The sequence below is a fragment of the Leopardus geoffroyi genome, chromosome C1, assembly GCF_018350155.1.
Source record: "Leopardus geoffroyi isolate Oge1 chromosome C1, O.geoffroyi_Oge1_pat1.0, whole genome shotgun sequence".
Lineage (NCBI taxonomy): Eukaryota > Metazoa > Chordata > Mammalia > Carnivora > Felidae > Leopardus > Leopardus geoffroyi.
The window spans coordinates 96687360-96703282 of record NC_059328.1 but is presented as its reverse complement, the minus strand read 5'-3'; the positions used below and the strand labels follow the sequence as shown (position 1 = coordinate 96703282).

Here is a 15923-nt window from a genome sequence, read left to right as displayed (position 1 = left end):
GGGAACCTGGGTGACTCAGTCAGTTAAGCATCTGACTGCGGCTCAGCTCATGATCTCACGGTTTGTGAATTCGAGCCCCATGTTGGGCTCTGTGCTGACAGCTCAGAGCCTGGAGCTGCTTCAGATTCTGTGTCTCCCTCTCTCTCTGCTCCTCCCCCACTCTCACACACACACTCTCTCTCTATGAAAAATAAACACTAAAAAATATTTTTTTAATATATTAAAAAATTTTTTTAAGTTTCCCTAAAGTTTCATCACTCCCTGCTAACCATTTTTTCACAAATCAATCAAGTTGTTACTACTCAGAGCAAGTAATTTTCAAGAGAACAGAAGAAGAACTACAAAATGTATTGAGACACAGTAGCTAGCACATCTTCCAACGCAGGGATTATGGCAGATTGCATTGTCTGAAGATGGATGCAGAAGTATCTCGCATACACTCTCTTATACACTCTCCTTAGTATGTAACTTGGCATTCATCCCATGGCGCAGTAGGGCCTACGTTCCCTGCAGCTGAATCTGGGAGGGTTTAAGTCGATGGTGTAAGTTCCAAGATGTGACTTCTGAGGCCAGGTCATAAAAGGAAAACAGCTTCCTCTTAATCCTGTTGGAACCTGGCCACCATGCAGAGGAAACCGAAGTGGCCACATATGTAAGTTCTGGCCAACAGCCCCAGGTGAGGAGTGGAGGTCCCAGCTGACGGCCAGCATTCGTCACCGACGTTGAGAGTGAGTGAGCCTTTAGATGCTTTCTGCCCTCAGCCGTTGAACCACCCTCAGTCTTTGAGTGTTCCCAAGTAAGGCCTCAGACTTTGTAGAACAGAGACAAGCTGTCCCCGTTGTGTCCGTTCCAAGTTTCTGACCCACAGAATCCATAAGTATAATAAAAGTATTGATGGAAGCCACAGAGTTTCAGAGTAATTGTTACATAGTAAGATGTAAATGGAACAGTAATTCTCCCCCAAATATATATAAACTATTTCCTGTCATAAAATTGCCAAATTGCTATACATTGATCTTCTGCCAAAATGGTGAGTAAATGGCAAACATACTATCGTCGTCCTATCCTGCACCTAAATCAGACATCACTAATTAATTGCAGAACTCTTTCTTGATGAGCAGGGATCCAGCCTTAAAACTCTCTCAGCAAAACACATCAGCAACCAAGTTATTGGAATTGACATAACGGTTTGAAACCTCTTTGCTATGCCCGATGTTTTTTAGAAGAGTTGAGGCTGGTTTCCCCTGGCTTACTCCCAGACAGAAGGATTTATCTGTTGTTTAGTCAGGTGCCCAGAAAAGGATGTGTGGCTTTGCAGCACCTGTTTGCAAAAATGCTGTCATATTAGCTTGGTAGATGAATATGAGGGGAGTCTTTTTATCATACTTTCTGAGAATTTGACTATCAAACAACGATAGCAACCTATTTATGTCAAGAGCCACTTTTATTAAAAACAAACTCAAATCCCTAGTACACCAGAAAAATGTTTAAACCGCTTTTTAAAAAAAGTGGCAGAATCCCTGAAAAAAGAAAAAAAAAAAACCTAACATAATGAGATGGGCCCATATATCTAGTCTGTGAATGAAGGTTGTCAACTTTATGCAATAGTTCAGACGTAGAACCTTTAATTTTAGTTTGAAGAGATAAGCACGTGGTGAAAGGGGACATTGGTACCTGTATTATTTTGAGCTTTGTTCAATGAACATTATTATACCAGGTTCAGGGGAGAGCATGAAGTGACTAGGCCCTCTCTTTTTCAATTTTCTGTTTGCGAATTTGATGTCTTCACCTTATGGCTGACAACGACATTTCTCTCTCTCATCTATCAGGGATTCTGGGAAGCCAAAGTTGTTTATTTTTAAAAGGAATATAATAATGGTTATCTGAAGAAAATGACTCAGGTGATTGAATTCCTGGGTAGGCAGACAAACCACATGTCAGAAGGACATTTTAACCCAAGATTTCAAGGATTCTGGAGACCTCACAGTCCTCTTCTCGCATGGTGGCTTGTTGGGCTATAAATAAAGTCACTCGTAAAAGGGGGTGGGCATCAGGGCCGGAAGGAAAAGTCATACTGACTGAAATTCTCTAATTGTCCCTTGGAGTATGTTTTAAGCTTAAATTTCTTTTTGAAATATTTGTTTATTTTTGAGAGAAGGAAAGAGACAGAGCGTGAATGGGGGCCGGGCAGAGAGAGAGGGAGACACAGAATCCGAAGCAGGCTCCAGGCTCCGAGCTGTCAGCACAGAGCCCGACGCAGGGCTCGAACCCACAAACCATGGGATCATGGCCTGAGCCAAAGTTGGACACTTAAGCCACCCAGGCGCCACTGGAATATGTTTTAAAAATCATAACTTGGGGCGCCTGGGTGGCGCAGTCGGTTAAGCGTCCGACTTCAGCCAGGTCACGATCTCGCGGTCCGTGAGTTCGAGCCCCGCGTCAGGCTCTGGGCTGATGGCTCGGAGCCTGGAGCCTGTTTCCGATTCTGTGTCTCCCTCTCTCTCTGCCCCTCCCCCGTTCATGCTCTGTCTCTCTCTGTCCCAAAAATAAATAAACGTTGAAAAAAAAAATTAAAAAAAAAAATCATAACTTAACCAAGGCAATGATCCTAGGAATATTTAAGCCTTGCCTTCTGTGCCCCTCTGTCGGCTCTCCTGGGCCCCTTTCTCACTTTCAAACACACCCACTCTCCCTCCACCCTTTTTCAAACCCCCACCAAGCCCTGTGCCTTCAAGGTTTCCACTTGGACACGGGAGTTACTCCTGTCCTCCCCCGTCCCCTTGAGGGATTCCCAGTTCTGTCCTCCTCCTCTAGAAACAAACAGTATGACCCTTTGGTTAATCTGATGGACTGATTCAAACTGAGGTGTTACCGTAGGCTTTTTTTTCTATTAAGAGTCACTGCCCTATAGGAAAAATATAGAGAACCATCTAAATTAAAAAAATGAATTTCATTGTTTTGTTTACTTGGAAGACCGCATAAAAAGTTAAAATTCTAAACAAGGCAAAAATGCCCACGGACATTAGACATTCACACTCTGTTGAGATAGATGCCATTGTGCCCATTTTTCTGATATGGAAATGGAGGCTTAGGCATATCAAGAGATTGTCCAGGGTCCCAGGATTCAAACCCAGACTGACTGCACTGTGAAGCACTTGCTCTTGATGACCATGCCTCACTGCCTCCTGTTATGTATCTTGGCTTTGAGAGATTTAGTGGGATAATCTTTTCCAGGCAGCTTGAACGAGCAAGGGCATTTTACCATCCTGGTTCCTTCTTCACAGCCAACATTAAAAACAGCACACGTCTATGGCTGCAGCTATATGCTGGGACACTTAGCAAATGACTTGCTTTGGATAGCCAAGAGCTTACTAATTTAAACACCAATTTTTAAATGTGCATGGAAATTTTTCTTAAGTATATTATGTAATTTCTCGCCTTCTTAAGTTGGATATTCTAAACATAATTTAGCCCTTAGCCTTTCCTTATATACTCGAGGTTCAGCAACGTGAGCATTAGCTACAGTTAACGAGGCTCCAAGACAGCAATGCCCTCGGGACTGTTGAAGTACATAGGGCTGTTTTTAACCTACATTTTAAGTGGTCCCAGTCTACTGTGCTACGTGAGTTCTTGTGTCTGCTTTTCATAGATTTTCTGTCATGCTGTCAGCCTCTTGGGTATTGACTCTCGATGCTATTAGTATCTGCCTATATTAGTCCTTCTTTGCCCTCTTAGATTTGCTACTTACAATCTCTGGTGGATGTGAAACCAATATATTTGGGCATATTTTGTCATAAAAAAAAAAAGTAACTACCTATTGAATGGCCGAGGGGATTTCTTGTAAGTAGGGAATGTGAATTTTAGTGAGTGGAACTTATAACACCAATTTTAGCTTCCTGGTTCTCTGGGTCAGTAATTGATGAGATTGTCAGTTAACCAATATATAACAACATCCACTGGTACTGGCCTGTCCACAACCCCCCTTTAAGGGAAGTTGTCTATTTACCAGAGTCCCAGCTTCTTGGGTGACCATACTTTGCCCTTTTTAATCATGACTTCCCCACCCCCATTACACACACTGCATGAATTGGATGGGAGTGCCTGACCCAAGGGCAACCAGACCACAGACTGGCCAATGACCATGAGAAAAAGATAAGCTGCACTTAGCCCATCCCAACTCTGGGGCATTTTAATTGGGGAAGACATTAAAGCAAATTGGTTAGAGGTGGTATTTGAACCAGAAAGTTCATGAAGTAGAGTTGTGGCCCATGAGGCCACATTATATCATAAGCCATCTAAAGTGATAACATGTAGAGCTCTAAGAAAGCTGGTTAAGAGAAAGAGAAGGAAGCAAATGGAAGGAGAGAGAGATACACTGCAGGCAGAGAGAGAGAGAGAGAGAGAGAGAGAGAATGGTGAGATTTGTTCTATGTGCCTCTTTGCCCCAAACACAAGTTTTCTTGAGGTAACTTGACTGAGTCTCTTTGTCTCCCACCCAAAAGAAGCTAAGTATAAAAATCACTTTCTGGGGTACCTCGGTGGCTCAGTTGGTTAAGTGTCCCGACTTGATTTTGGCTCAAGTCGTGATCCCACGGTTTGTGAGGTCAAGCCCTGCATCCAGCTCTGCGCTGACAGCTAGGAGCTTGCTTGGGATTCTCTCTCTCTCTCTTTCTCTCTCTCTCTCTCTCTCTCTCTCTAAAATAAATAAATAAACATTAAAAAAATCAATTTCTGAGAGCTGAGCTGTTAGTATACCTTACTGTATTCTCTGGACTCTGTGCTAGTGGAAAAACACAAACAACTTAACTATAGAGGAAAAAGTACAGAATTTGAAATGGAGACACTTAAGGCCAGAATTAACACAAAAGACAAATATGTATGAAGAAACAGATAATAGCTGCTAAAGCTAATAATTATGCTAAAAGACACGACCAGCACCCTATTGCAGCTTGAATAGTCAACCCATCAACACAGAAGCAAAGATGAAATGTAGAACAATCACAAGGCCCTTGAGTCCTGCAAAGGTTCTTTTTTTAATTAAGGTTCTTTTTTTAATTAAGTGACTATAACCTGCATACGACTCCTGGTTACACGCGTGTAGCACGTGAGTATGCATGAGTTCCACACGGGGGCTGGGGAGGGAGGTGAGCATCCCCGTGAGGCCCTACAACAGCCCGTGTCAGGAGGCACAGCCAGATGGGTGCTCCCACGAGAGCCCCCTGGGGAAGAAAAGCAAACCAGAGGCAGACAGTTACAGAAATAGCCAAACCAGAGAGGCCCCCGCTCATTCTCTAATCCATTCTTGGAGACTCTGGAGCATGTGGCTCAATGATGCCTCGTTACCTCCACAGAGGTTAGCGAGGCCCCACCACAGAGGTTAGTGAGGCCCACTGGAGGTTCTCTGAACTCTGTTCTTACACCATAAGGCAGTTGATCTAAAATCAGAAAACAGTGGACACACATCCTCCTTGCACATCACACATTACTGAAAAACACTGACCTCCAGGGATTTCTCTGCAGTTGTCCTGGCTTCACAGACCGGGGAGAGGCAGGGGGTGCCGCTGTCCACCCACATGATGGCCAGTGTTTCAAGGATGTCTTGCTGGAACAGAGAGTCAGAGGCCAGGAAGCCAGGCTTGTCACTGGGAATGCAAGAGAATGGATCGGATCAGAGGGCTGGAGAATATGATAAGCAAAAAGGGGCAACCAGATGGACAGTCAGGAAAGGTAAGAACAACAGCACACCACATTGCTAGGTATCTGGGGCCCAGTTACTCAGGTCTGCATCTGAAAACCAGAAACTTCCAGACACCATATTCTCTGCCCACTGCAGAAAATTGAGGGAGAGGGATAAAAGGGGAAGGATAAAGAGAAGGGGGTGCGGAGTGAGGGACACAAAGATGACACAGAGAGGGGCAGAGAATGGGGGCGGTGGGAGACTATTTAAGAAAAGACAACTCGAGGGGCGCCTGGGTGGCGCAGTCGGTTAAGCCTCCGACTTCAGCCAGGTCACGATCTCGCGGTCCGGGAGTTCGAGCCCCGCGTCGGGCTCTGGGCTGATGGCTCAGAGCCTGGAGCCTGTTTCTGATTCTGTGTCTCCCTCTCTCTCTGCCCCTCCCCCGTTCATGCTCTGTCTCTCTCTGTCCCAAAAATAAATAAAATAAACGTTGAAAAAAAAATTTAAAAAAAAAAAGAAAAGACAACTCGAGTTGGCAAAAATGTATCCCAAGCGGTTAACATTTTCACCAGGAAATGTCCTTCCTTCAGATAACAAAACAGAATCATGACCCAAACCTAAGAAATGATTGAGGTAGTCCTCCTGAAACAGATAGGAGGGCTTCACAAGATCATAATGAACAAGTCCATAATCTTTGGGCTAGATTCTGGAAACTAAAGTTGCATTGTTCATGGTGGCTTCACTAATTTCCCCTTGAACGCCGTGTCAATAGATCTTTTAAATTTGAACTCTGGCAGGGCATCAGTTGGAGAGAGGGGCTGTGTAACCCACATACTTCAGGGACTCTGGCCTTAACAGCGCTAAGTATTCTGGGATAAACAAGGATGAGGCCAGGAAATGAGGAGGCTAGGGCAACCCACACCCCGGGACACTGTCCTGGGTGGGAGGAAACTCACCCCCAAGTGAGGGCAGCATATGGACTCCTTCCCCGGGACACCTGGCATCATCCTCAGGACTCAGCTACCTGACCAGAAGCGGCATCTGACCCTCATGACCACTCCCTCTTCCTGACCACTTCCTAAGCAAATCTTCCCTTGAATCCTGGGACATTACACTTCCCCTCATGCTATCTCATCTTCTTTCATTCATGGTTACCCTTTTTGGGCAATTTTTTTTAATTTTTAAAAAATGTATTATTATTTATTTTATTAATTATTTATTGATACTATGATTGACTGTGGTTAGTATAATAAATATTATTTATTTTATTGTATTTATTATTATAATATACAATGTTATATTAGTCTCAGGTGACCAACTTAGTGATTTGACAATTCTGCATCTTTCCCAGTACTCCTAATGATATGTGTAGTCAACATCTGTCACCATCCAATGTTGTTACAATAGTATTGACTATATTCCCTGTGCTGTACTTTTCATCTCCATAACTTATTTTTTTTTTTTAATTATTATTTTTTTTTTCAACGTTTATTTATTTTTGGGACAGAGAGAGACAGAGCATGAACGGGGGAGGGGCAGAGAGAGAGGGAGACACAGAATCGGAAACAGGCTCCAGGCTCTGAGCCATCAGCCCAGAGCCTGACGCGGGGCTCGAACTCACGGACCGCGAGATCGCGACCTGGCTGAAGTCGGACGCTTAACCGACTGCGCCACCCAGGCGCCCCCATAACTTATTTTTTTAATGTTTTATTTATTTTTGACAGAGACAGAGAGGGAGAGACAGGAGCAGGCTCCAGGCTCTGAGCTGTCAGCACAGAGCCTGACCTGGAGCTCGAACTCGTGAACCAGGAGATCATGACCTGATCTGAGACCAATGCTCAACCGGCTGAGACACACAGGTGCCCTACTTATTTATTTTTTAACTAGAAGGTTGTATCTCTTCACCTATTTTTTTTTTTAACTCTTATTATAGAAAACTTTGAACATGTATAAAAGAAAAAAGAGTGCAGTGAAGCCTCATGCCTTCATGATCATGTTCTCAACCACGATCGGCTTGCGGTCTTTCCCATTTTTCCTAGACCCCACCCACTTTCCTTTCCTGCAGATTATTTTGAAGTAAACCCAAGTCATCACATCAAGTGTTTCTGAGTGCATCTTTTGAAAATCATAACCTCAATTCTATCAGACACACTCTCCCAAAATCAACAATCACTCCTCAATAGCGCCAAATACCTAGTGTTCACATTTACCCAATCGTCCATTAGTCGTTTTTTTTCCCCTACTGTTTGTTTGAATGGACATCCAAATGAGGTTCGAGCATTGCTATTGTGTCTGAAGTGTCTTTTAATTTATAGTCTCCCTCCGAGTCTTTCCCTTCTTTTCTTAAAAATTTTCTGTTAAAGAAGCTAGTTTATCCAATAGAATTTTCCACAATCTGGATTTGGCTGATTACATCCCATAGAGTCTTCAACATATTGCTGCCCCTTTTATTTCCTATAAATTGGCAATTAGATGTAGAGGATTAATCAGATTCAAGTTCTACGTGTTGGCAACATTTCATAGGTGGTGTTGGAGGTACATAGTATATGGCTGAGTCTTTTGATTTTTTTTTTAAATTTATTTTTCTTTAAAGTTTATTTATTTTGAGAGAGAGAGAATGAGCATGCACGTGAACAAGCAGGGGAGGAGCAAAGAGAGGGAGAGAGCGAGAATCCCAAGCAGGTTCCACACTGTCAGTGCAGAGCCCAACGTGGGGTTTGATCCCACGAACCATGAGATCATGACCTGAGCCGATATCAAAAGTCAGATGGTGGGGCGCCTGGGTGGCTCAGTCGGTTAAGTGTCCGACTTCGGCTCAGGTCATGATCTCGCGGTTCGTGAGTTCAAGCTCCGCGTCGGGCTCTGTGCTGACAGCTCAGAACCTGGAGCCTGTTTCAGATTCTGTGTCTCCCTCTCTCTCTCCGACCCTCCCCCGTTCATGCTCTGTCTCTCTCTGTCTCAAAAATAAATAAACATTAAAAAAAAAAAAAGTCAGATGCTTAACCACCTGAGCCACCCAGCCACACCTGATTCTTTTTATGATGTCAGAAACCACTGATTTTCATTGCCTAATGTTGGTTCCATTAATTCAGTAAGGAGCTGCACAGTGGTGGTACCATTTCTCTCTCATTCTTCCTTCCTTTACTAGCTGTAACACTCAGAAGTTTCACTCAGCTGCAACTTCCCGCATCAGCTATGAGGTGACTCTTAGGCACAGCTCATATAAGAAATTCAGCCCCCTTGGTTCACCCAGCACCACTGCGGCTAGCTGAGTGACCATGGGCCATCTCATCTCTCTGAACTGGTTTTCCACTTACAAAATGAGAATGATCACCTTGACCAACTCATGGAATTGTTGTAAAGGTGAAAGGAATAATACACATAAAGTTCCTGATTGGCAAGCATTTCACGGATGTGACCTGCTGTCCTTATTTTCATGGTTAGGATGCAGATTGCCCAACCAGCACCCAGAGAACACAGCACGAGGAGGCTGAGCAGGTTTGGCTTTTTATCCCAGGTCATTGCCATAGGCTTATCTCAGCCACTAATAGAGTCAGTTGTTCACAAGAAAGACAGCCATCCCTCTGCCTGGTGCTTCTTCCTGAGGCTACGACAGTCACCAGCAATCTGCTCTTTAGACAGGGCTGGCCAGAGACCCCAAGAACCGGTGGCAGAATCAGAGCAAGGCAAGTGCTGGGGTCATCCTCAGTCCTGGGCAGCCCCGCCTCTCCCAGGGAAAAGCCCTAGAAGGCAGAAAGGATTAGATAGTACCCTTTCAGCAAGATCCCCAGGCTTAGATGCCCTTTCTTCGGAAACTCCTGTTAGGAACATACTTACTCTTCCTCTAGCTTTGGCAATTCCGTGAATTAATTTAGCCCTATTGTCAGAACAGTTGGCTGCTCATTTATAACAAGAAGAATTTTATAGGCTTTGTAAAAACCACTCAGGCCCATTTAGGACCTAAAGGCATTCGTCTCGAAACTGGCTCTGGGTTTGATTTCTGTATTTCTGTGCTTATTAAATCTTTCTGCTGCCACTTACATCCGCTTAATGGTCTCCACTTAGTGGAGGATCCTGGAGTCTTTGGTCGAAGTTATAAAACTAAGAAGCCATTTGTAAGTCAATCTACTTCTGTTGTAAAGGTAAATCTAATTTTAGGGACTTAAGCCAGAAGTTGAATTTCTGGGTTTTTAGAAAGCGTCCGTGCATTCAGGAGAGAGCTAGGGTAGCTGCTGGGGCCTGAAGGGTGATCACATTTGCGAGGGGCACAGCCCGTGGCTCGGCTCCTTTTGAGGCCTAGGAATAAAATGCTGTTTCCTCAGTATATGCTTGTGTCAAGAGCTTGCACTTGGGGTCCAAGCCAAATGATTAGCTGCTTGGCCCTGAGAAAGCTACTTAACCTCCCTCAGCCTCCATTTCCTTGTCTGTAAAATGAGAGAATCAAAGTGTTGTTGTCATGACCGACTACGTGAGATAATGCAGGTGAAGCACTGAGCGCGGTATCTGGCAGATAATAACTTTGTTTTAATATAATTTATTGTCAAGTTAGCTAACATACAGTGTATACAGTGTGCTCTTGGTTTTGGGCGTAGATTCCCGTGGTTCATCACTTACAGACAACACCCAGGGCTCATCCCAACACGTGCCCTCCTCAATGCCCATCTCCCATTTTCCCCTCTCCCCTGTCCCCCCACCATCAACCCTCAGTTTGTCCTCTGTATTTAAGAGTCTCTTATGGTTCGCCTCCCTCTTTGCTTGAAACTATTTTTCCCCCTTCCTTCCCCCATGGTCTTCTGTTAAGTTTCTCAAGTTCCACATACGAATGAAAACATGTGATATCTGTCTTTCTCTGATTGACTTATTTCACTTAGCATAACACCCTCCAGTTCCATCCACGTTTTGCAAATGGCAGGATTTCATTCTTTCTCATTGCCAAGTAGTATTCCATTGTATATATAAACCACATCTTCTTTATCCATTCGCCAGCTGATGGGCATTTAGGCTCTTTCCATAATTTGGCTATTGTTGAAAGTGCTGCTATAAACATTAGGGTACATGTGCCCCTATGAATCAGCACTCCTGTATCCTTTGGATAAATTCCTAGTAGTGCTATTGTTGGGTCATAGCGTAGTTCTGTTTTTATTTTTTGAGGAACCTCCACACTGTTTTCCAGAGAAGCTGCACCAGTTTGCATTCCCACCAACAGTGCAAAAAGGTTCCTGTTTCTCCACATCCTCACCAGCGTCTGTTGTTTCCTGAGTTGTTAATTTTATCCACTCTGACTGGTGTGAGGTGGTATCTCAGTGTGGTTTTGATTTGAATTTCCCTGACGATGAGTGACGTTGAGCATCTTTTCATGTGCCTGTTGGCCGTCTGGATGTCTTCTTTGTAAAAGTGTCTATTCATGTCTTCTGCCCGTTTCTTCACTGGATTATTTGTTTTTCAGGTGTTGAGTTTGGTAAGTTCTTTATAGATATTGGATACTATAACACTTTATCTGACATGTCTGGAAAATAATAATTCTCAGCTATTTATCATTATTATAGTTACTACCAGACTCTGGTCCTGGCTGGCCAGGCACTTTTGTTTACAATCACGACTTTTGTTTACAACAATAGTTAGTTGAAATATTAGTCAACAATAAAAAGGAAAAACTAATGATACACACAACTTAAATGGATCTCAGTTGAGGGAGTTATGCTGAGTGTGGAAAAAAAAGCCCATCTGAAAGGGCCACATACTGTGGGATTCTGTTTCTGTAATATTCTTGAAATCATAAAATTATATATAGAGAGAACAGATTCGGAATTGCCAGGGTAACATTAGAGTGGCAGTAGGCAGGTGCACAGCTATAAAGGAGCAACATGAAGGACAATTTAGGGTGACGGTTTTCTTTTTTTTCCTATTTTTTTTTTTAATTTAAATTTTAGTTGGGGGCACCTGGGTGGCTCAGTTGGTTAAGTGGCCAACTTTGGCTCAGGTCATGATTTTTTTTTTTTTTATAAATTTTTTTTTTCAACGTTTATTTATTTTTGGGACAGAGAGAGACAGAGCATGAACGGGGGAGGGGCAGAGAGAGAGGGAGACACAGAATCGGAAACAGGCTCCAGGCTCTGAGCCATCAGCCCAGAGCCCGACGCGGGGCTCGAACTCACGGACCGCGAGATCGTGACCTGGCTGAAGTCGGATGCTTAACCGACTGCACCACCCAGGCGCCCCTCAGGTCATGATTTTATAGTTCATGAGTTCAAGCCCTGTGTTGGGCTCTGTACTGACATCTCAGAGCCTGGAGCCTGCTTTGGATTCTGTGTCTCCCTCTCTCTCTCTGCCTTCCCCAGTTGGCACTTTGTCTCTCTGTCTCTCTCTCAAAAATAAATAAAAACATTTAAAAATTTTCAAATTTTAGTTGGTTAACATAGTGCAATATTGGTTTCAGGAGCAGAAAGCAGTGATTCATCACTTACATACAACACCCAGTGCTCATCACAACAAATGCCCTCCTTAATACCCATCATCCGTCTAGCACATCTCCCACCTACTTCTCTCCATTTGTTCTCTATTGTTAAGAGTCTCTTGTGGTTTGTTTCCCTCTCTTCTCTCCCCCACTTTTCTCATATGTTCATCTGAATGAAATTCCACGTGAGTGAAATAATATGATATTTGTCTTTCTCTGGCTAATTCTGCTTAGTACGATATATTCTAGCTCCATCCACAGTTGCAAAGGGCAAGATTCCATTCTTTTTGATGGCTGAGTAATAGTCTGTTGTGTATATAACCACATCTTTATCCATTCATCAGTCAGTGGACATTTGGGCTCTCTCCGTAGTTTTGTTACCGTTGATAATGCTGCTATAAACACTGGGTTGCATACACCCCTTCAGATCTGTATTTTTGTATCCTTTGGGTAAATACCTAATAGTGCAGTTGCTGGATGGTAGGGTAGTTCTATTTTTAGTTTCTTGAAGAACCTCCATACTCTTTTCCAGAGTAGCTGCACAGTTTGTACTCCCACCAAGAGTTCAAGAGGGTTCCCCTTTCTCTACATCCTCACCAACACCTGTTGTTTCTTGTGTTGTTAACTTTAGCCATTCTGACAGGTGTGAGGTGGTATCTCATTGTGGTTTTGATTCGTATTTCCCTAATGAGTGATGTTGAGCATCCTTTCATGTGTCTGTTGGCCCTCTGGATGCTTTCTTTGGAAAAGTGTCTATTCACGTCGTCTGTTCATTTCTTAATTGGGTTATTGTTTTTTGGGTATTGAGTTTATAAGCTCTTTACAGATTTTGTTTTTTTTTTTTTTTCAACGTTTATTTATTTTTGGGACAGAGAGAGACAGAGCATTAACGGGGGAGGGGCAGAGAGAGAGGGAGACACAGAATCGGAAACAGGCTCCAGGCTCTGAGCCATCAGCCCAGAGCCCGACACGGGGCTCGAACTCATGGACCGCGAGATCGTGACCTGGCTGAAGTCGGACGCTTAACTGACTGCGCCACCCAGGCGCCCCAGCACTTTACAGATTTTGGATGCTAATCCTTCATCATATATATCCTCCCATTCCATAGGCTGCCTTTTAGTTTTATTGATTGTTTCCTTCACTGGGTAGAAGCTTTTTATTTTGATGAAGTCCCAGTAGTTCATGTTTGCTTTTGTTTCTCTTGCCTTTGTGAAGTGTCTAGTAAGAAGTTGCTCTGGCTGATGTCAAAGAGTTTGCTGCTGTGTTCTGCTTTAGGATTTTGTTGGTTTCCTGTCTCACAGTTAGGTCTCTCACCCATTTTGAATTTATTTTTGAGTGTGGTGTAAGAAAGGGGTCCAGTTTTCCCAACACCATTTGTTGAAGAGAGTGTCTTTTTTCCATGGAGACTCTTTCCTGCTTTGTTGAAGATTAGTTAACCATATAGTTGTGGGTCCATTTCTGGGTTTTCTATTCTGTTCCATTGAACCATGTGTCTGTTTTTGTGCCAGGACCATATAGCCTTAATGATTACAGCTTTGTAATAATAGCTTGAAATCCAGAATCAGAATGCCTCCAGTTTTGTTTTTCTCTTTCAGGATTTTTTTGGATATTTGGGGTCTTTTGTGGTTCCTACAAATTTTAGGGTTGTTTGTTCTAGCTCTGTGAGGCGATGGTTTTGTGTACCTGGGCAGCAGTGGTGGTCACATGAATCTGCACATGTGATTAAATGGCAAAGAAATACACACACATTATATCAATGTCAGTTTCCTGACTGATACTGTAGCATGGTGGTGTAAACATAACCACTGCGTGAAACTGGGTGCAGAAAACTGGGTGAAGGTTACTGGTGGGACCTCTCTGCATGATCTTTGCAACTTCTTGTGCATCTATAATTATTGTAAAAGAAACATTTTTTGAAACCAGTACGTAGTGTTTATATTATAAAGCCTAAATACAGTCCACAGCTGAGCCACATAGTGTACATGTCCTTTCCTTTTCCGTTTGCATTTCCTTTCTTGTGTGACATTTTTTCCCTCTAGATTTAAAGATCGCCTCATATCTCATTTGCTTTGATTTGTTATTCACTTGGTACCAATGCTTCCCAAACTCTGTCAGGGCTGTGAAATCCCCCTCAAGGCGCTCACATATATCAGGACACCATTAGTTCCATTTTTTTTCTTGGTGAGCTGCCCCCCTGGAACTCTCTGCCAGCTCCCACCCAGGTCCAATATGGATTCGTTGGGCTCTAGGCTGATTCTGTACCCATTTGCTTAGGAACGTATCTGGTAGTCTGCACACCAAAATCTTAAATTCTAGATTTTACAGGGTGCTGGGTTTTCAAAATATGTAATTATTATTATTTGCTTACTTACATTTTCTGATTTTGCTATAATTTGTATTACTTATGTTATACCATCACTATACCCCTTATCATGGAAAGAGGGAGGAGGGCATACAGTCCAGACAAAAGTAATAAAAGGTCTAACTTTTAGCCACATGAGCATAGGCAGAGAATCCTGGGGAATATTTAATCAGCTAGATGCTGGGCAGGTCCCACAGGTCATCCCTCGCTCATAGCTATCCCCCTGACAACACCCCCAATTCCTACCTGCTCTCATTTCTCTCCACCGAATCCCTTATACATATTTAGTCTCTGCCTCCCACCCTGACCCAGGTTCCAGCCCCAGTGATTAGTCACTGCAGCAAATCTTACTCCCGCAGCTGGATGGGGAGGAGGCACGAAAAGGAGCTTCAGATCCTGAAGCTGGAGGAAGGCAGGATAGAAGCCCGTGCAGAGGTCTGGCCTCAGAACGGAGTACTGAAGAGACCAGCAGACTTTTCTCCTGCTAAATTTAACCTCATTCTGATTCTCTCACACTTTATTAGACCAAAGAGTTTCTTCTCTCCTTTCTACACTTGGATTATTTTACAAAAAGTGACCTTCTCTTAAGGACCACAAAAAGAGGTGGGGTGGGCATTCCATTAAACTGGGGGAAAAGGAAGTAAAAAAAGAAATGTTTGGAGTGGAAGGAAGGAGGCCTCTCATGTAAGCGGAGGGGCGAGCTGTGCAGGGCACCCTTTCTCTCAAAATGAAGTGTGGCTCTGCAGGTGCCCTTCTGGGGCCCAGAGGAGCCGGGGGCGGGGGGGGGGGGGTTTGCTGTGCTCACTGCCACCATGCTCTCATATCGAAGATTCTCGCTCACTCCTTAACAAGCTCACGTGGGGGCGTGTGGAACTGCCGAAGCATGTGTAAGTGCAACACATTGTAAAGAAAAGAGCTTTAAATACAGCGTGTCAGGTGGAAATAAGCCTTATCAACTCAGAAATTCTGAGGCAAAACCCACCAAACATGCCAGGGAGCAACCTCAGTGATTGTCTGCCACAGATTTTCTGTGAGTGGATCTGCTGGCTTCTGGTAAGACAAAAACGTGTTTAACAGGCCCCCACATCCCCCGGCTGCATTTGTTTTACGTTCAAGAGCAAAGTCATTAACAATATTTCGGGTAAGTCTCAAATTCTCTCCCTTCTATAATCTCTCAAGGTTCTTGAGTATATTAGAAACACTTCCCAGGAACATTATAAGAAAAACGATCTTCTAAAGTGCAGCTCACCATATAATAGGATTTTTTTTCTACGTCCGTTCCATAGTTCCTTTTAACAAAATGTCATGATTCAAGTACAGAAGGCCTAGGGAATCCCTTGGCACATTAAGGCATTTTGAATTTGCTAATTTGATTTAAGAAAGAGCCTGGCTAACCTACTTAGAAGACCTATCAAACCTTCACTTCATAT

General features: G+C 43.5%; 1 long non-coding RNA gene across 1 annotated transcript in view; it reads right to left on the bottom strand.

Annotated features, from left to right (window-relative positions):
• Positions 1-5462: 5462 nt before the first annotated feature.
• The window catches only part of LOC123598471, a 56111-nt gene continuing 45650 nt past the window's right edge, over positions 5463-15923 (bottom strand). Inside the window, exon 5 of the long non-coding RNA XR_006712617.1 lies at positions 5463-5642. This is a non-coding gene — a long non-coding RNA (uncharacterized LOC123598471). The remainder of the gene's footprint in view (positions 5643-15923) is intronic.